The following is a 22,842-nucleotide window of genomic DNA, read 5'->3' as shown; positions in this document are numbered from 1 at the left end:
GGTGAGAGGGAATGAATTAGGACATGCTTCAAACAGTAGTGACCCACCAGGGATTACTTTTTCAAATTTTGACAGTGTTGTGGGTGGTCAAAGTGTAGACCCACCTGAGTGTGTCATTGCTGGGACAAGACGTAGTAATAGAAATCTGAAAGAAGGGTGCCTAATGGTTTTGGAGAAAGATAAAAATGCTGGGAAGGCTTTAGGTGTGCGCGGGCGTAAAAAGTAGCATGATATCAATGTATTTCCCATGCATGACTATTTGAAGAATGTTGCATGTACCAAAAGTTTCATATTTACAAGAATTTCTTCCTTTAAACATGTCATTAATTGATTTAGTTAATGGCTGAAAAAGCTATTTTGAAAGCACATCATCTTATGTTTGTTGAAAGAAATTAAAATTATTAAGGCAAAAACACAAATAAAGCCTTGTACCTTTCTCAGAAATAATTCTGTGTAATCTCAGCTCTTCTTCTCCTTCCTTCTGCTGCTTCTGGTCCATGTTGTCTGGCTGGGGGTTGCTGTGGTTCATTGTCATTTGGCGGTAAGACATCTTCTTCTTCCAAATGTATGCCTCTCTCTGTTGCCATGTTGTGTAGCATTGCGCATGCAGCAACTATTTTACAGCATATTTTGGGATTATACTGCAAAGTTCCACCAGTCTTATGCAGTATGCGGAACCTTGATTTAAGAACACCAAAGGTTCTCTCAATGACATTGCGAGTTGATTTGGGAGCTTGATTGTAATGTTGCTCCTTTCTACTTGCTGGGTTGAGATATGGAGTTAAAATGTAAGACCTAACACCATAGGCACTGTCACCTTTCAAAAAACATAGATATATAAATGACATTACTAAAGCAGTGAAAGTGTATGCAGTTTACTAATGGAATAAAAATTGATTTTCCATATTTACCTAGCAAATAACCATCTCCAAACTGTCCAGCAAGAAGTCTTGCATGTATTGCGCTGTGCTTAAAGATGTATGAATCATGGGCACTGCCAGGGTAACTAGCCACTATGTCAGTAATAATGGTCTTTGAGTTACATATCACTTGAATATTAAGTGAGTGGAAACATTTCCTGTTACGGAATATATACTCATTTTCTGAGGGCGGACAAATAGGTACATGTGTCCCATCCACACAGCCTATTACATGTGGGAATTGTGCCATATTATAAAAATCTACTTTAGTTTTCAACAAATCCTGTTGAGAAGTTGGAAACTTTATGTAATTCCTTATTCTATGCAACATAGCATCCAAAAAAGCATTAAAAAATCTTGACAGGGAGCTCTGGGAGACACCGCCAGCAATAGCTCCTACTCCCTGAAAAGAACCAGAAGCTAGAAGGTGTAGAGAACACAGGACTTGTACATGAGTAGGTATTGCTTTTGTCCTGCGAGTCTCCCTTTGCAAAATAGGGTCTAAATCATTAATTAAATATAAAATTAAGTTACCAGTAAGCCGGTACCTATCATAAATCTCATCATCAGTTTGCCCAAGCAAGGTTATGCGTACTCTAAAAATTCTCTCTTGTATCTGCCTTCTCCTCCATCCTGCGGCTACTCTCAATCTGTGGCGGCGAGCCAAGAAGAAAAGTGCTGCCATTGTGCAATGCTCCTGGAAGTTCTGTGAAGCCCATCAAAAGAGGGAACTTGAAAGACCCCTGCCTTATATACTGTAGCTGCCAATCAGCAAGGCACTTGTAATATGTGTTCTGCCCTAAAGAGCAGTGGAGGTGGATGAGAGATTGAAAACATATATGACTCTCTGATTTTCACACCCAACTGCCTTTAAACTGTTAACATCATCAATTTCCAAGAAGAAATATTTTTTGAAGAAGCAGCATAAATGTATAATTACACATGTACAACTTTGCCTACCTACATTTCAAAATTCACCATTGTGTTGTGTATGGAAGGGAGAATTTGTTCAGAACATCCCTCCTGTTACATCTTACTTTTAAAAAACCATTGTGTGCATGTGTGAGGTCAGAAACCATCAGCCTATGTCATATTTTTACATGTCAGGTCGGTTTTATTGACTCAAATAGAAATCTGGCATTTTGAAAGGCTTCTTCCAGTTCCCTAAAGGCCCACAACAGCTGTTTCCTTGAAGAACACAAGTTTCACAATGGCTGCGAAAAATTAACACCACCTCTGACTTCTTCTTATTTTTGGAAATGCAATTTGCGATTTTCTTTGTAATCGCAAATTGCTATTTTGATGCATTGGAACATTTCACAAACAAATGCGATTCGCATAAACTGCGAGACATTTAAGAAATCGCAAATGTAATTGCGATATCTTAAAATGCGAAAAACCACAAAAACAATCATGCATCTCAAAAAGATAGATTGCATTTGCAAACGGGTGAATTGTGCGATTAACACCGATTGCGAATGCAATCTACTTTGATGCATGTGGGCCACAGTCACATAGTACTGCGAGTCGCTATTAAGCAAGGATGTCCTTAACCCACCCCTCCCTTATACCGAATCGCTAACCCATTTAGTGCAGACTGCTTAACATTTTTCCAGAATCTTATTCTTAAGTCTCATACAGGCTCTATTATCTACAAAACACTAAAACAATTATTAAAACCATACATGTGACCATACAAAAAGCATGGAATGATTCTTGTTCTAAAGATAATATGTTGTCTATCTCACCAAACAACTGGATAAATATCTGGGGTTCATTGCTAAAATATATAATTGCCCCTCCATTATCACAATGTAAATTTTGGACAACATACTGAACATACTGGACTCTTGAACGTTAACACAAACAAGGCCGTTTAGCTTTGGATGTCTGCCTTACACTGCAATGCGCATATAGGTTACCTTGATATCCTACTTTTTTATTGCACACCTGTGCACCCTTTCTGGAAGGCCCCCAAAAATACAGGATGTGATATTTTTAAATTGAAGATTTCTCTGACTCACACCTGAATCACACTAGGCATCTATGCAGATACTGATAACCACCTCTTTAATGCCTTATTCTATTGATACAGAATGCCCTTTTGACCTCCCGTTGACTATGGGAAAAAAAGTCAAAACCATTCTCTCCAACTGGAAAAACTACAACAATATCCCATATAATTTCTGGTGGGCATGGGTCTGTTTTTTCAAGCTTCCACGATAGTTTACACAGCAGTAACGTTAACAACAGTTCCTCCCGCCAATTCTGGTCTAAATTAGATATATACCTACAAAAAGTTAATGCCCCTTAAGCACTTACCATACTGAATTAGGTCATCAGTTGGGTTTGGATTCCTATACAGCCCCTGCTCCGCCTATCTCCTCTATCTCTTCTCTTCATTTTCCCTTTCCCTTTCCCTTCACTCCCCCCCCCCCTTAGCAATATATAAATTGACATTTACTCTCTCAATCTGTTGGACCTTGCATGGGTCGATGTGAACTGTACTAATTCTCTATGTACCGTTTCAATCTGAAAATAAAAAATCTTTGAAATTGAAAAAATAACATTTTGCATTTTTAAGCAGCTCAAATCCATAATGGTAACTAAAATGTAATGTATTTAGCACTAAACCAAAAGCTCTAGGAACCCAGAAACATGATAATCCTATTTCCTCAATCTCACCAACTCACATTCCTCATACAGCCAGAAAAAGTTAGCACCAGGGCACATGGGCTGCGATGGCTGATTCCGAGTCAACATATGTCCAGCACTAAGTAGTTCTAGGCTTCACATGCCCAGCAAAGTGTATTGCTAATCGGCACATGACCAGGAAAACATCAGACAGCTTCCGCATGACAAGTACTTTTCCTGGCCAGCCTCTGCACATGCCTATCCTGCTGCGGTTCAAGGGGGTCAAACATACCAGTCTACACTGATGAATCACTATTTTCCCTAGCAGCAAAATGCCACAAATGTGAGCACAGTGAGTACCTTGCTTGAAATATTTTACAAACCTGGCAGAACACCATCTGTGGGTGTGAAGGCTGGGCTCAGGAGGCACCAGGGGCACAGTACTGTGTTCAGTGGTAAGTGTGGAGTGGTGATGTTAGCTAAGTGGCAGATAAGGGAAGAAAGGGGAGTAGATAATGACAATAACCACTGCAAACCATGAGAGAATAATAAAAAATCTCAATATACTTTTTTCGCATTTTATAGAAGGCTAAAAGCTGAGGCAAGTTCTCAGGAGTACACCAGGAACTAGCTGAGGTTTTCAGGACAGGTGCAAATGTAAGCTCAAATAAGGTGATGGGTGAATGCTTGCAATTTGTCTAATACTGGCAATCACTTGAGGTGGCATTTCAACCCATCTTTCTTTTCCCAGGAAGCCACCTTAGATTAAACCCAGCCATATAGAAATCCTTCTTGACCCTGCTGGGGAGGAACAGCCCACTCTGAACTGCCAAAACAGGTCCTCTCTGAACTGGAACTCAAGCAACCTAAGATCGGTTGCACCCTGATTGGGACTCATCAGTCGAGTGCAGCTTGATTCCAGTAGCACAATGAGCAAGTGATCTAGTCTGGGCATACCTTTGGCCACTTAGGGTGTTACATCAAATGCACCAAAAGTGATTGGAAACATCCGAGCAATTTGTCTAACCACTGGTGATCTCTCGGGTAGCATTCGCATGCTTTTGCCCACCATAAAACAACAGATTAAACCCAGCCATATGCAAATCTGCATTGACCATGCTCCAATTGGAATTGTGACCTTACAATTCTTTTCCTCTTTTAAGTTACTTCTGTTTTTTGTTCAGGAATACATGCAGAAAACACCAAGATGAATGGTGTTTTCTGCATGTATTCTTGAACATGAGAAACTATAAAAAAAATTGGCATTTACCTTGCATGACTTTTTGAAGGACATAAAGAGTATAAAAATTAGTAAATGAAAACAGAGTACAAAAAACAGAAGTAACTTAAAAGAGGAGGAAATGAATTGTTGAATTAAAGATAACTGGATGCAAATGCATATTAAAAAAGAGGCTGTCGCCACTGTCTTTGGGGCAAAGAGAAGCCACAAAACAACGTTGTTCTGTTCAAGCACGTGCTGTTTGGGCTTGGCACGCTAAAAGTGAGCACGCCACATGTTGAAGCTGCTGGATGATTTGAGTAAAAAAACTGGTGAAAATGTTGTAATGAAAAACGGAGTGCTACCCAGATATTTTTGAATTTAAGTAACGTAGCCCTATTGGGTAGGCACCCACGATGAATGAGGACATAAGAACTTTCTTCAAAAACGGACGTTCTTCATGCAAAGATGGATATCTTGGTTCATGTAACAAGTTTATTTTTACGGAAGTCACAGAAGACTGAAATAACTCTGGATATATTTTCCCACATCATGAAAGCGTTTTTAACATGTTTTTTCTATAACGGAGCTCAAGGCAAAGACATTTAGGAAATGGCGTTTTGCGTTTTCTGAATATGATCGTTTAAATCACATGAGAAATTTAGAGGATGATGGGAGTTGTAGTGTTTGGGTTAGGCATGGACGGCTCAGGTGTGAATTGTTAAGTGGTAAAATGATGGCGGGTACAGAGAAAAGAGGCGGGAAGGTTGAGTTAAAAGGAAAGGAGGGGTTAGTGGATAACGTAGAATCCGCTGGGAAGATGGAAACACGAGGATGACTACTGTTGAGCAGGTACGCGCAAAGGGGTTAATGGAAGGAAACAAGGTGTATAAACAGTTGAAGAGTGTTCGTAAGTTTGTAAGAGGGTGAGGGACACAGGATACGGTAGAGAGAAGGCGGATAGAGAGGGGGGATGAGACTTACACTGAGCCATCTAGGAATGTTAGTTTATGTGTCATTTAGATCTTTGAAGCTTTGTAATATTTGAGCAAAAATGTGGAGGGGAAGTATTTATAAGGATGTTTTTGTTGTTATTTACAGTTACCCCTGACGAAGGACCCGAGGGGGTCCGAAATGCATTGGGCTGGAATAAACTGCTAGTGACGAACAAGATGAATGGTATTTTCTGCATGTATTCTTGAACATGAGAAACTACGAAAAATTGGTATTTACCTTGCATGACTTTTTGAAGGACATAAAGAGTATAAAAATGAGTAAATGAAAACAGAGTACAAAAAACCGAAGTAACTTAAAAGAGGAGGAAAAGAATTGTTGAATTAAAGATAACTGGATGCAAATGCATATTAAAAAAGAGGCTGTCGCCACTGTCTTTGGGGCAAAGAGAAGCCCCAAAACAACGTTGTTCTGTTCAAGAACGTGCTGTTTGGGCTTGGCACGCTAAAAGTGAGCACGCCACATGTTGAAACTGCTGGATGATTTGAGTAAAAAAACTGGTGAAAGTTTTGTAATGAAAAACGGAGTGCTACCCAGATATTTTTGAATTTAAGTAACGTAGCCCTATTGGGTAGGCACCCACGATGAATGAGGACATAAGAACTTTCTTCAAAAACAGAACGTTCTTCATGCAAGGATGGATATCTTGGTTCATGTAACAAGTTTATTTTTACGGAAGTCACAGAAGACTGAAATAACTATGGATATATTTTCCCACATCATGAATGTGTTTTTTAACATGTTTTTTTTATAACGGAGCTCAAGACAAAGACATTTAGAAAATGGCATTTTGCGTTTTCTTAATATGATCGTTTAAATCACACGAGAAATTTAGAGGATGATGGGAGTTGTAGTGTTTGGGTTAGGCATGGACGACTCAGGTGTGAATTGTTCAATGGTAAAATGATGGCGGGTACAGAGAAAAGAGACAGGAAGGTTGAGTTAAAAGGAAAGGAGGGGTTAGTGGATAACGTAGAATCCGCTGGGAAGATGGAAACACGAGGAGGACTACTGTTGAGCAGGTACGCGCAAAGGGGTTAATGGAAGGAAACAAGGTGTATAAACAGTTGAAGACTGTTCGTAAGTTTGTTAGAGGGTGAGGGACACAGGATACGGTAGAGAGAAGGTGGATAGAGAGGGGGGATGAGACTTCTACGGAGCCATCTAGGAATGTTAGTTTATGTGTCATTTAGATCTTTGAAGCTTTGTAATATTTGAGCAAAAATGTGGAGGGGAAGTATTTATAAGGATGTTTTTGTTGTTATTTACACTTACCCCTGACGAAGGACCCGAGGGGGTCCGAAATGCATTGGGCTGGAATAAACTGCTAGAGACGAAGAAGATGAATGGTGTTTTCTGCATGTATTCTTGAACATGAGAAGCTACGAAAAATTGGCATTTACCTTGCATGACTTTTTGAAGGACATAAAGAGTATAAAAATGAGTAAATGAAAACAGAGTACAAAAAACATAAGTAACTTAAAAGAGGAGGAAAAGAATTGTTGAATTAAAGATAACTGGATGCAAATGCATATTAAAAAAGAGGCTGTCGCCACTGTCTTTGGGGCAAAGAGAAGCCCCAAAACAACGTTGTTCTGTACATTGAAGTCCCCCACAATCATTACACTATTTCTTTGTGGACCACAGTGCCGCTTGATATATTTATCCAGCTCAGCTATCTTACAGCCCTCCTCCCTGTTAACTGCGTTATAAAAATTGATCAGGCATAGGCTGAGGTTCCCTCGTTCAATAACAATGGCCTGTACGTCTTTATTTATAGAGGAGGTTTAATTCTACAATTCAGGGACAAAGAGGTGAAAATACCAGACCTCCCATTGCTCTCCCTCTAACTGCAGGAGTCGCGGGAACAAAGAAGGCTTTGTACCCCTCTAGAAAGAGATTGCAATCAACCAGCCATGTCTCCTGAAGGCATATGACAGAAAAGTTGGTAATGAACTGGATCCACATTGAGTCAGTAAACTTATCAGCAAGCCCAGCTATATTACATGACAGCACATTAAATGTATGGGTCTTAAAAGGATCCGCTAGAGGGACTATATTTAGGTTCTGTGATGGTTTAACCATGGGAGTTCCTGCCAGTTCGCAAAGTGTTCCCCCTTTGACCATAGCGGAATCTTTTGGAATTACACTAGTTGATTCAGTTAAGTCTGTGGGCGGGAGCTCAGTACCCAGCAAGCCCATTGCAATTTTTGCAGGTGGCTCAAGTAGCTGGGCTGATTGGACCGGGTTCTTACTTAGTCAGTCACAATCATTTAACCCTGAAAGGGCTTCAAATCTATTCTGTCCCTGGGTGAAGGCTCCCCAGGGGTTAGCCCTATCCACTTGGGGTACACTTGAATACAATCCTCTGAATGAGAATCTTTTAGAGAGCGAATACCCTGAAAACCTGGGACAGACCCTGCCCTCTTAGAGCGATGGACACTCCTGTGGGGTAAAACACAGTTTGCATAGCAAAGCCTCCCTGATTGCTGTGGCACCTCCCTGCATGACTGTCTTTCCTCCAAGTATCTATTTTGTTATTTCTTGTGTTTATCAAAGGATCATAGTTACTGTGATATTCCCTAATCATGGACTAAAGAGTGTGTGGATCACATAAAGGGGCTGTGGGGGTGGATGCAGACTGGTGGGTGATGCAAGGTAAGCAATTTCATCACATCACGAATCTGGGCGCAGTTGAATCTATTTGCATTGTAAATGACTATGCCTTTTATTTATCTGTTTTAAAAACAACACATAAATAAAAGGCATTATCATTTGCAATGCCAATAGGTCAAACTCTCGTAAATGCAAGACCTATTGCATTGCAAATACTTGTTTTAGGACTTTTGTTCTGTCTGTATAGAAAGCATGTAGGAGGTAAAGTAATGAGTTTGACAAGGTGTGTTGAAAGGTAGAATGATACAATAAACGATAAGCCCTCTCGCTATTTATATTTCATAGGATTGGTAACAGTAGGTAATGCAGATAGCTAAGACTTGAAGCCAGACCTAAAACAGGCAAGGTCTTCTGTTCTATGGTATGTTAAATAAATTAAGTGTCATTAATTAGCGCGAGTCAATTGATAGGTCTGTTTTGCAATCAATGGTCTTTCCTTGGCTAATGAGCTGTAGGCCACAGCAGTTTACCGCGTCAAATGAACTTCAACCTGGAGACTGTAGGTCGGCCTGAGACTCGCATGCGTGAAAGAACTAGACATGCGGAGCGTGACTGCACGTGTTTGTACAAGATTTAGAAGTTTATCTTTTTTTTATTACGACGCTAAACAGCAACCATTACTTAATAGGAAATTTATTTTTGGTTTATTTGCAGACCAGATGGGCTGCAGAGTTCACACTGAACAGCTCGTTGCATTTCACAAAAAGTTTCATTATACTGTCAACTGCAGTAATTGGATGCACGCGACTCGGTGTCAAAGGTGAGAGTCCTGAACTGGGCCAAGATTTGAAAACCGAAAGAGACACGTGCCTTTCTCTGAGTTTGGCTACGGAACGTGTGCGCGATTTGTGAAAAATAAACATAGTTCTGGAAGAGGGAAGATGGCCGCTTCACAACCTGAAATATTGCTTTCTTCGGATTTGGAGCAGATTATAATGCCGCTGATGGAAACCAGCTGCCACAGACAGCTGTTTGTGCTTGGCGATACTGTACCGCTCCGTTTATGTGCAGTCGTTGCCATGGCTCGCGCTGAACTGATGATGCGTCCATTGACACTGTCACTTCAACAGTTAATCTATCATAGCGCATCACGCGGAAACATCGTTGAATGAAACAGATGTTCAAAGCGATTCTTATTATGCGGTCAGGAAGATAGGGCGAGATAAGCCAGCCAGTATCAGCAGCACAACTGTAGATTCAGCTCTCACCCGCTTAAGCTCGTTATACTCTTTTTATACGGGGCATTTTAGGTCGATTTTTTAGCTTCTGTTAATTGACTATGTTAGTCATAACTTATTTCAATGAATACAAACATCTTAAGGGCCTAGTACAAGCGGCCCAGTATTCACAGGTGGTAACAACTATGAGGCATTACTGGTTCCAGAGTTATCGGAAAAATCAATAAACTCAAATCCATCAATCCAATCAATCAATCAATACGTTATATAGTGCCAAACTCTTCAAAATGGGGGGTTACAAGTGGATCCATGTAGTCCAATATGGTATGGAGAATAGAATACAGAAACTGGTGGTTTCACGGCAGTTTTCGCATCACCTAACCTATCATTCTGGGCACTTTACTAAACACTAACAGGCACATGCATCAATGTTGGCTTTTGCGATTCCTTAATTGAGATTTTTAAGAAATCGCAAAAGCCTATGCATGTAGAAATCGCTTAAAAAATAGCGATTTCTAAACATTCATTAATTGCGACTCGCAAATTGCGAATCGCAATTAAGGAATACCTCCCAATTCATTCCTATGGGCCTAGAGGCCCATTGGAATGAATGGGAAGTCATTCTCAATTTGCGATTCTCAATTAGAGAATCGCAAATTGAGAATGCAATTTCAAGGGTGCCTGGGTGTCAAAAGGACACCCTGTTGCACCCCTGAAATTGATCTGTGCACATATGTTAAGCACACACATGCCCTAAGGGCATGTGTGTGCGCAACATGAAACTTTGAAAAATGCACAAAAGTGCATTTTTCAAAGTTTTTGCAAATTACCATGAAGTTCAACTTCATGGTAATTTGCTACTCCTGTTAGCGAAATCGCGATTTTTTTTACTTTGATGCATTGCATTTAAGGAATCTCAATTTGGGATTCCTTAAATGCAATCGCAATTTAAGGAATCTCAATTTAGAGATTCCTTAAATTGCGATTTTTGCATTTGGGATGATGCATCCCAAAGGCAAAAATACCGGTCGCGAAGGGGCAGATTCTGAGAATCTGCCTGTTTGCAACCAGTTTTTAGCTTGATGCATGTGGCTGAAAGCCCTTCAAGCACGACCTGTAAAAAATTGTGGGATTACCATACCCATGAATATAGTATTCAGGATTTGATTGGTTTCCATATGGTGGACATAGAGACCAGCTAGGCTTGGAGCAAAAGTGCTGCCCATGCTGGTCTCATGGCTCTGTAGATAGATGGTGGTGTTGTACTGAAAAAAGTTTTTCATGAGTGCTATTGAAATGCACTCTAATACCAAACCCCTGGGTGTCTGGTATTTTCCATGGGGTAGTAAATAGTACTTCCTCGATTATGGAGAGTGTTTCGTCGTGAGGCAAGCTCGTGTACAAACTCTCCACATCGAGGCTCAACGGGGATATCAATCTCAGTATCCCTCGTTTTTTCAATACCCCTCTCTTCCCCCTCCTGTGCGATCTCATCAGCTTGCTTAATTATACCGCTTACAATCCCTAGTAGGCCAGTCACAATAGCGGGCTGAGCGATTGCATCAGCTCGATTTATTATGCTACTCACACTAACTAGTAGGCCAGTCACAATTACGGGCTTTTTCCAACAACGCACGCGTTGGGATGAGGTCTCGGTCCAACGCATGCGCTGCATAACACAGCCAGCACCCTATCGAGCAATCCGGCGCATACGCTGGGACAAAGACCCTCGGGTCCCGTTACCGCGCATGCGCGCCAGGAGCTAACACGCTCGGCAGCTGGCCGGCCCTCCGCCCCGCGCTACCTCGAAACAATAGTCGCTTGAGAGCATGCCGGAACACCCATATATGGGCATGCCTCGCCATCTGGTCCCAGCGACCCTTAAGAGCTAATAGATATCAATTAACAACGCTAGGCGAGTATTTAACCGTACGCAAAGCACACCATCGGTATTCCCAGTGGAGCCGCGTGAGGGGGCACATGGATATTTTCTCCCATTGAGATCGTGAGTATGTTACATACCTCAGGAAGGTCATCTGCCAAAATGTAAGTAGCCAACAAATGCTCACTCAGTGCATTACTTTTAGGTAGCAGACTGGAACGCCAACCCCCCACGTTAGAAGGCACATGAGGCTCTCAACACTGATGAGACAAGTATGTTTTCTAATCATCCGTTGATTATTTCACTCATAGAACACTAGTTCCAGAGGCACAAATGGACAAAAATAGAGCGTGTGTTTTTTGATAAATGTGTGTCTGTCTTGTCTTCGTCCTTTTTATTACAGGGTTCACCATCACTCATAGAATGACAACAATTGTCTAGTGAGCACAACCCACACTATACCTTTTTCTCAGGTGACTACACCACGAAAGATATGAGGCGCAGAGGGCAATATTTATGTTCTTTCCCCTTTTTTCCCCAGGTTATGCAAATAGCAGATTCTTTGGATTCTTTGCTGGAGGTACATTGTAGCCTGCATTTCATTTTCACTTTTCTGTAAATATCAACCACATTTTTACATAGTAAAACGTGAGTAGGCTGGGGATTTGTGCACCCCCGTTCTGAAGAAGGAGTTGATCTACGAAAAATGTCGACGCACACAAGAGGTGATGTACATTATGTTACATAGACACCTCACATTTCACTTTTTTAACAGTACCAGCCTGGGGGCCTAATACAGATTTTTTAGTCCACCCCACAAGCCAGGCACTTTTTAACTTTATCACTCACTTATAACCCCTCCACTCACTCACATCAAACTCTCACACGCACCACGCATAGTCATTGAAATAAGTGCTCCCGCGTAGTCGTAGGTCGTAGCACGCCGCATCCCGTAGAGGGGTGCGAAGACCCCAATGATGAAGCATGACACCAAGGGTCCTTTTGGTGTGTGAGGGGTATTTTAAAAACACTAAGTGCTCCCCACCACTGTAGGGAACACTTTTAGAACTATTGGTGGATTCTTGTTGTTTATACACAGGGTGATATGGTACAGCACGGAACCTGCAGCAATGTTCTTGAGCACAACTTCAAGGATATAACAGAGCTACGTGTTTGTATGGTCAAAACATCTGAAGTGCACTTGAGGATACCAAATGTGTGTTCAATGATGGCTCATGTAAGTATGTGTTCCAAGATTGTACTTCTTTTATGGTTTGATGCCAAAAATGGCTCAGGAGATGAGGAAAGTGGGTATACCTGGCACTATCTGAAGCCAATGTTTGAGGCAGATATTTGAATGTTGGATCTTAAAGATTGTTATACAAAATATTCGCATGCATGCATTCACTATAATTGCTTTGGGTGTATATTGTGATGTGGTGAAGTTACAAGGGACTATTTATGGTGCAGTTCAATAGAAAAGCATATAGTGCAAGAGTGAAACCTCAGTAGCCACGTCACCAAAATTCCCAGCACTTAACTGATATGGAAGAGGTTACTGTCAGAATATGTAGCCTTTTTGTGTGCACCCAGGAAATGCAGCATACACATCTGAGAAGCAGCCCCTAACCGACAGCTTGCATGTTAATGGAATGCCAGCAGGGTGTGTGTGGAAAAAGTAATGCCTGTGGTGGGGTGGCCGAAGTGCCAGTTGGGGGCAATCAATAGCACCAAAGGGATTGGGCAATGGCATAAAATTCCCTTGTGACCAATTGCCTTACCGCCAGTAACTATGATATGATGATGAACTGGTGAACTTGGCAGCTAATAATGATCTGAGTACCTGCCACAAACAGTATTATTGGCTTGCCTGTAGGATGCCCACTGTTTCTCCACTGACCCTTTTAAAACATACAGTAACCAAGAAGTGGAGCGCAGCAAGTATTTTGTCACATGGAGGAATGACCTGCAAGCAGGCTGTTGATGAATTGAACTCCTGTTTAGAGATTGCTAACATGTCGAGGATCACATCAGGTGAACATCAGTGTCTGGCAATAACTGCTCCCCAGGGCAAACCAAAGATATTGATCTTGTATTTGTACATCCTCTCTATCCTTCTCAGAAACTTGTTCCTCAAAATAAGTTCCTCACCCACATGGTGAGAAGCAGTGTCTGAGGTCTGTGTCTTTCTTTTGTATTTGGGAAGGCTGTATGTGATTGGCTGATGTATTAAAGAATTTTACCTGTAGATGGTTGTGGTAGGGTCCAGATTGGACAGGGTTCTGTCAGTTATATTGTTAAATGTATATATATTGAATCTCTACGAAATTTCTTTGCAATAACAGTGATTGTGTGGTGTGTAACTTTCTTTAAGCCTATATATATATTTTTAATAGAGAAAATAGATTCCCTTTTTTCCATATGTTCTAGTAATGTTAATCCATGCCTCTATTGATTTCCATGAAATTTCTTTGCAATAACAGTGATTGACATTGTGTGGTGTGTAAGTCCTGGCTGGAGAACATTTGAGCCTGTTTTGTCAGTAGTACTCCCAGTGCTATATCATGATGTTGTTTTCTGGAAAGTACTAGTGAAGTAGGGACCTATGTGGCTTTAGTGCGTACATTAACTTGAAAAATCTCCACATTAATATATGTTTTTTTAAATTTTTTTTTTTATCCTCATTTGTGTGCGAGGCTCCAACCTACCAAAACCAAAGAGAAAACCACCACAGAGCAATAGGCCGACTAGTCGTGTATTGTGCCAACTCAGCTTATAGCTGGTAAGGAAATTGTAGGGCGCGAAGCGAGGCCAGTTCCTTTCAGCACTTTATACGGAGACCAATCTTAAACCAGCTTAGGATAGTATCTCAGTTGATAGTGCCCGACTTATCGAGACCACTTTGGTACCAAGACTGTCAATCTTGATAGCCAGGATGGGCAGTGCACACGTTAATCATTGGACCTGGAGAAAAAAAAAAGAAAAAAAAAAAACAACCCAGGTATGGTCTCGGCTATCCAAGCATTGCCCAAAACGCTCTACTATTTAAGTTTCCTGTCCTGGCTAGGTCAAGTTTGGAGATTTGAAGAAGAGATGTTCGCCATTCATGCACTGTTGGTGGTTCAGCATCTTTCCAATGTCTGCAAATCTCCCTACGTGCGGCAAGTATGGAATAGAATATCAATTTGGTTGCTGAATTGCGGATTTTATTTCTTAGACCAAAGATAACAAGAACCAGGTCTATATTGACATGTTCACCCAATGATTGCGATAGCTTATTCTTAATGGCTTCCCAAAATTCTGTTAGATTTGGGCATTCTAGGAACATGTGTGTATCCGTGGCTTCAATTAACCCGCATCTCGGACATTTAATTGGACCTGTTGATGAAAATTTAGTTAACCTATAGGGAGAGTAATATGCCCTATGTATAGTAAAAAGGTGGTTTCTACGAAGCCACGAAGGTTTAACTAACTCCCATAACAATGAGCAAGAGGCAGACCAGAGCTCTTCCACATCTAAGCCTGGCATTAATTCTGCCCACAATGTAGTTGGTAACTGGAAGCTATCATCCATTTCATCTATGATTTTATTATACCAGCGTGAGATTTCTTTTTTTGCCACTGGGCTGTCCAATAAGCAAGTGATCAAGTCACTAAACCCGCCTATAGGAGGCTTGTTACGTCTCAATGGCAGATCTTTATATGACTGAGCCCAGCTGGAAATCTGGATATATTTAAATCTTGACAACCCGGGACCTACTTTATTGCTAAGATAATCCCATGGGAGTAAAGACCCGTCCATAAACAGGTCGTCCCAACAATGGATATCTGCTTCTAATAGCGAATTGTTTAAGGCATCCATTGTCCATAAGGGAGGATCGGGTAAGTTCCATATTGGAGCTTTTGCAGAGTAATAGCCAATCTTAATCGCTTGCCTAATTTTATACCACGTGGATACAAACCCTTTTAGAACTTTCAATTTTATCTTTTTAAAAAATTTGGGATCACCAAACTTAAACAAGAAACTGGCGTGATCAACTCCTTCACAAACCAATAAAGTAGAGAAAAGCGGGCCCATCCCGGTAGATATAGGGGTTTTAAACAACATACGCATATGCGATAATTGGAACGCCCATGCGTATATTTGAAGGTCTGGGCCAGCCAACCCCCCTTTCTCCCTACGACGCCTAATTTTTTTCCAAGAGATTCTGGCACTTTTATTATTCCATATAAAACTGGTAATCGCACTCTGTAGTTTAGAAATTAATTTTGGATCAAAATAAAGTGGTATTGTGTTAAATAAAAAAGAAACTTTCGGTAAAATGCTCATCTTCACCAAATTAAGTTTACCCAAAATGGAAAGTGGAAGGTGAGACCAGTCTCTCATAAGTTTCCGGCACTCTGCAGCCACTTTATTAAAGTTTAAAGAGGCAATAGCGTCAATGTCATTAACTATATTCACCCCCAAATAGCGAATTTGGCTTTTTGATGTCCCATTATTATTCGATCTATTACAGTTCCAGGACATTGATTCTGTCTTCAGGGCATTAATTTCATACCCTGACACTTTCCCAAATGTAAGGGCCTGATCAATTATCTCAGGGTATGCCTCTTCGTAACTTGTGGAGAAAATCATAATATCATCGGCGTAAAGTGCCACCTTCTTATCCCAGCCACCAAAAATAAAAGGTTTAATAAGTCTATTGTCCCTAAGAGTCTGAGCAAATGGTTCTATATATACGTCAAAAAGGAGGGGGGACAGGGGACAACCCTGTCTGGTTCCTCTCATAACCTTGAAGGGCTCTGTCAAGCCACCATTAATTAGCAAAGAAGCAGATGGATTACGATACAGAAGCTCTATGGTCCTCCGAAATCTATCCCCCACGTTAAACCTCTTCAAAGCCTCCGATAGGTATAGCCAATTCACCCTATCGAAGGCCTTGGTGGCATCAAGGGTAAGAACAACCAGTGGGATTTTCTCCTTTATTGCAATATCTATTGAGCCAATCAATTCATATGTAAGTTCACCAAGCTGTCTCCCTTTAATAAACCCCTTTTGGTTCGAAGCTATAATATCCGGAGCCACCCGACCGAGCCGATTAGCTAATATAGATGTAAAGATTTTGTAATCGGCATTTAATATGGAGATGGGTCTGTATGAGCCGCAATCAGAAGCGGGTTTACCAGGCTTCAGGATGAGGGTTATAGAGGCATTATTCCATGACTCTGGTGGTAATTCGCCTTCTCTCAGAATTTGGTTGAACAAAATGGCCAGCACTGGTGCGACCTCCGAAACAAGTTTTTTATAGATCTCACAAGGCATCCCATCAGTACCCACCGCCTTTCCACTCTTAGCTTTCTTAATGGCCTCCTCGACCTCTGTTATGGTTATTTCTTTATCTAGTGAATAGGATTGCTCGGTAGTTAAGGACGGAAGGGATATACCTTCCAGCCAATTAATAATGTCAATCTGTTTAGGCTTAAGATCGTCTTGGTATATAGACTTAAAGAAATTCCTAAAGACTACCCTGATTTCCTCATCCCTGGTAACGGTGCCCTGCGCTGATGTGACTGAACAAATATTGTTGCGGACCCGGTCAGATTTTATTTTCCAGGCAAGTAGCTTTCCTGCCCCCTCTCCATATTGAAAATGCGAAAGTTTGCTTGCCTCCCATCTCTGTATAACCCGCTTCTCCAGTACTGCTGACAATAAAAGCTTCAACCTATTCAATTCAGCTTGTTTAATGGTAATGGTTTGATTATCTGTAGGAGTGGTGTTATCTATATCCCTTTGTATAGTCGAGATATTTCTTTCAATGGAAGTTACTTTGTCTGTATATTGTCTCGCACGGTAGACTACTTTATTTTTAATAAGACCTCTTAATGTACTCTTGAATGCGTCCCAAATTGTTCCAATGGGGGCTGTATCCTTATTAGTACTAAAGAAGTATCTTGTCTCTAATTGTAAAAAAGTAATATCTTCTGTTGAAGAGAGAAGAGATCTGTCAAAAGACCATATTCTAGTATGAGGTGTCGAAGTCAGTTTTAGATCTAGCACAACTGCAGAGTGGTCAGAGAGATGTATTGGATAGTAGTGTATTGCAATGATATAATCAGCTAGGGCTCTACTTGTGAGGATGAAATCAATTCTGGATCTGTGCCTATATTTCCAGTTTCTAAACGAAAATTCTTGCTTTAGACCCTCTTTAAATCTCCAAATATCTATATAATCGTATTGGTTCATTAAACCTAATAGACAGTTTCTAGATTTAGAGATAGTTTTCTGCCTACTGTTAGGGGATTTATCTAAAAGTGGATTCAAAGTTATATTGAAATCACCTGCTATAATCACAGGATCCGGGAAGCTAAGTAGGTGGCTAAAAAGTGTTTCCAATGCTGAGGGGTCATCTATATTGGGGCCATAATATCCTACAAGAGTTAGCTTAGTGTCACCTAGTTCTATTGCTACAATGGCCCATCTCCCTCCGGTGTCTACTTTATACTGTGTTAGTTTAAATATCACAGATTTTTTAAATATGATCGAGACCCCCCGTGTGTTAGAACCTTGTGTTGTTGAGATAGCTGATTCTATCCATCTATTTCTGCGAACCAAATCGAGCATCTCACTCTCGATTAAATGTGTTTCCTGGAGGATAATGATCCCCGCATCACTGTCTCGGAGATACTGCATAATTTTGTTAGCCCGTGGTTTGGTGCGGAGACCATTAACATTCCAGGATAATATTTTTAATTTACTCATTAGGTTGTAAAGAGAAAAGAAGAGTAGATTGTTATGGCTGACTTTAAAAAGAGGGAACTGGAAAGTTCAAGAAAATTGTTATTATGTTTTTTTACACCAGAGCACGCAAACACAAGGCAGTAAATGGCTCTTTCTGTTTCTTCAAAATCTGTATTTATGTGAAGATTTTTCAGGTTAACGCATGCATTAAATATGCCAAAATGAAGTACATAGACCACCTTCTGCACTGGCATCATAATAAGCTGCATCATAATACTCCCCCTACAAGGAAATTTAGCTGTAACTTTGGTGAATAACAATTGTCTTACTCTATTATGAATGCATTTTAGCATTTGTGTGCCCTTCCCAAAGCCTCCATTATTTTTTCTTAACCCAACCCATTTAGTAGTAAATATTCATCTTTTCCTACCACCCTCATGTTGCTCTCTCAATTGTATTCCAAAATAGAAACCTCTGAATGTAGAGTTCTCTGCACTTGAACGTCACATGTAAAAGATAGGGCAGGACTAGACAGATATCTCTTACTATGGATTAGTCAATAATATTTTTGAGTATGTGAAGAAGTAATACTGAAGTCATTTGTTACATACTCAAAAATGCTTTTGTGAATTGCAGTTATTTGGATTGGAATGAATCCAGTGTTAGGACAAAATAGTGAATACAAAATATTGTGATTCAAAAATATCATGTCAAGTTTTTCGGGGTGTTAAAAATATAATTGGTAGGAATATCGAAGGAAAGGGTATCATTTTAAGTGTTGTATTTAATATTGTTGTAAAAAATATCGAATGGGATAATATTGTTATATATAATATCGATTGTGTTATTTTATATGTATTTTATCAAAGTATGTTTGATTTTATTTGTTTAATATTTTTTTAATGTGTTTAGTAAAAAATTATTAATTAGGATATTTTTGAAATTTGTATTCTTAGTTGTATTAATGTGTAAATAAAAAGTACAATATTTTCTGCTAGTGGGATGAGTTTTTAGGGGACAAGGATGTTTTTTTTTAAATGGCATATTTTAATTTCAGTTTAATGTTAATTATTTGATGGTATACAAATTAATATTGTACATTTATTTTACGTTAATAATTTTTTCAAATAATCTTTTATTATTATTTTGAATATATATAATAATTATAATAAATGTAAAAAGCTGTGCTCTTTCTTAATTATTAACATCATATTTTAAATTATCAATATATCAAAAATACAGTTAATAGTGTAAATTATTTGATATTTTGTTGAATACAAAATGGTCTATTTCATATTTTTTGTAAATCTATTTATTTTGTCTATAATATTCTTTACAATTTTATTAGTGTTGAAATTTAAAATGTCATTGTATTGAGGAACATAAATTTTTTGGGGAGGTATATCGATGACGTTATCGTGATCGGGAATGGCACTGTAAATCAACTCATTGAACATCATGAATTTTTAAATGACAATTCATACAATGTGTGTTTAACAAGATTCACCATTGACAACATCCCCTATTGGGAAATGGTACGGGTGAGGAGGATTTGGAGTGAGACAGACACCTTCGCAGCCAATCTAGAGGAGGTTAAGGATCGTTTTATTAAACGAGGCTATAACAACTAGTTGCCCCAGCATGCTGAGAATACGATTTGTTTAATCCCCAGAAAGAACACACTGATAAGAAAAGGGGGCTGATAATAGGTAGAATAATAATCAGAACCAACTCCTCTTTGTTACCAAATTTACCAAACATAGCAATGAGGTATACAAGATTTTATTGAAGCATTGGCTTCTTTTAAAAGATATCCCCGGCATAAAGGAAATCATTGCACCCAAACTAAAGTGACATATACGAGAGGTAAGACTATTTGAGATATGTTGTGTCCTAGTTATGTGATACAGTTTAAAAAACTGGTTGCCAAAACCGGCCTAAGTTTTCTTTACTTGTCAAGACCGTGGTGTTTGCAAATATGGTCAAAACAGAACTAAACAGTTGAAATACAACATTGAACACACCTTTACAATCCGTCACACCATTAGCTGTAAAACTCAGTTTGTGATGTATATAATTGGGTGTAGTTGTGACATCATATATGTGGGCAGCACAGTAAGACCATTAAAAATCAGAATTCAAAACACATAAGGGCAATTAAATAACAGGACATTAGATATCCTATGACCGTGCATATGACAGTGTGCCATGCTGGTAAACCTGATATCTGGTTCCATAGAATAGAACATATTCCCTCAAGAACTAGGAGAGGATATAGAGAGTTCGCACTTCGACAAAATGAGGCTGGTTGGATTTATCGATTATGATGTACTGAGATGGGTCATAATATTGATGATGAACTCCATTATTTAATGAAAGGGCAGGGAGTTCCCTTGAAAGAGGTTTTCTTGTCTTTATTCGAGATACATATATGCCTTATGTAACGTTCTCACTTACGTTCTAAAAATGTACACTTTCACTTAGATGAGAATGGTAAGATGGATTGGTCTGGACATACCATGATTTCTTACTATAGTGATGCTATACTCCATCCCTTTCGATAGGGGAGGGAAGTTCCCCCCATAGAGACTGCAAAACTGTTTACATTGGGCAAGAGATACTCCAACCTGAGTGTTTCTAAAGCACCCCAAAATGAAAGATTATAAAAAAATAAATATTCAATTTAAACAATTAAGGGAACTTAGAAAGTTTTTTACTTGATCTACAACTTTGATAATCGATATTCGAAAGCATGATAGGACGCCTAGGAAAAAGGATGGTGTTTTCCTGCTATTTATTCGAAGCATTCTTATGTGTAACCATAAAGACAAGCTATTTTGTGCTTCTTCCATCACATTACGATCTCTATTAAACTCTTGAAACACTCCATATGGAAATTTAAGCTATCTACACACTCTGTGGGTGAAAAGCCCTTCAGTAATTTTATGTGCGGCACGTAGATGCCACGCAGATAAACATCTAAGCTCAAGGCCTTCTGGAAACGACCCCACGGAGTGACACAGAAGGTAGAAGTCGATATGGCCTCTATCAAGGTAAGACCCTCTACGTACTGAGTGTTTGCTGTGTTAATCGATAGACTTAGGGATGTGCCAGCCACGTTAACTGATAGACCGGAGGCTATGACTTGTTAAGACTCGCTTTTGGACACTTGACTTTTATTCAACTGAGAAGGAGATAACGTGGTGGGTGAGGCCAGGATGGATCGCTCGTCACTCCAATTGTATCATATAAGAACTTGCTGCGTTCTTTTTTTCATTCCTGACTATAACTGTTTAGGCAATCTTTAATGCCTCAAGTTAACTTTTATAGTGAAAGCTATTGGGCAAGAAAATACAATTATATTTTATGTCCTAAGCATAAAACTATATGCCCAAAAGAAGGGGCAACTAAGATACAGGAACCTGGGTAGATCAGGTATATGGGTCACGGTCATTATGGGGATGTCCAGGGCTACAGTTATCATTTCAGGGGTCATAAAAGGCCAGCTCCAGGTTGTTAGAGAATGTGCTAGCTCTCAGAAGTATACAATGAAAATTAAATACTATTGAACTAGGAGCTTAATATACTCGCTTTTTAATGGTATCTGTGATCACTTATAGGTGCAGTTCCACTTTGGATTACATATTTGTGAAGAATTCCACTCTGCCCTGGATTCGTGTGTCACAATTGAGGAATAGGGACATGCCAGCTATTGAAATACCACATAGCCAGAGATGGTGACACACTCTTTGGTATGCTCAAGGCATCAATACCAATAAAGATAAAAGATCACTGTATGTTTTAATAGCTATTTATGTGTGCAGTGCCAACATTACACTATGTAACACACAGGGTTTGCTCTGTTGGTCCAAATTATCCACATTAATGAATAAGATAATATTTCTCCTTGCTCACCACTCTGTCACTTGGACACACATGAATTAAGAAGACTAACAAGTAATCATTTAGTTCTCTTCATACTTTTGAGTCACGGTCTTTTTCGTTTACTCTAATGTTCTTCCTTCTTTCCTGTCATTTTGTATTTGTCCCTGTTTATACTGGTGTAACCATGTGCGTCATTTTTTTTATATGGCGGTTTTAATTGTGTAATATTAAACGTGTTGAATTGTAAAGTTGTAGTTATATGTTGTATTATACATTGTTTGTTTTAGTATGTTTTTACAGCCCTGAGGAAGTCCACAGGCAGTGGATGAAATGCGTTGGCTGTTTTTATGTCATTCCTGTGAACAATGAAGATTGCTCTGGATACATTTTGGATGAAATGGAGTATTGACTGTGGAAATTAGTGCTTGCAGTGCACTTCACATTTATATGTTGATCTGTTCTGATCTTTTGAGAACTCCTTGGAAACAGTGGGAGCAGTGGACGTGCATGGAAAGTTGTTTTCTAATATTTCTTTTTGGGCTTCATTTCGGGAAATTGGGCGGGAGGTGCGATAGGTATACAAGCTTGCTGTTGCTTTGCTATGTCTACATTATAAATACATTGTTTGAAGCTTTTTAAATATTTATATTCACATTTATTTTGAATGTTTTTGAAATGTTGTCTGATTAAATTAT

This window comes from Lissotriton helveticus, chromosome 4_1, assembly GCF_964261635.1.
Source record: "Lissotriton helveticus chromosome 4_1, aLisHel1.1, whole genome shotgun sequence".
Taxonomy (NCBI): domain Eukaryota; kingdom Metazoa; phylum Chordata; class Amphibia; order Caudata; family Salamandridae; genus Lissotriton; species Lissotriton helveticus.
The sequence above is the reverse complement of the archived record's forward strand: the minus strand, read 5'-3'. Positions refer to the sequence as shown.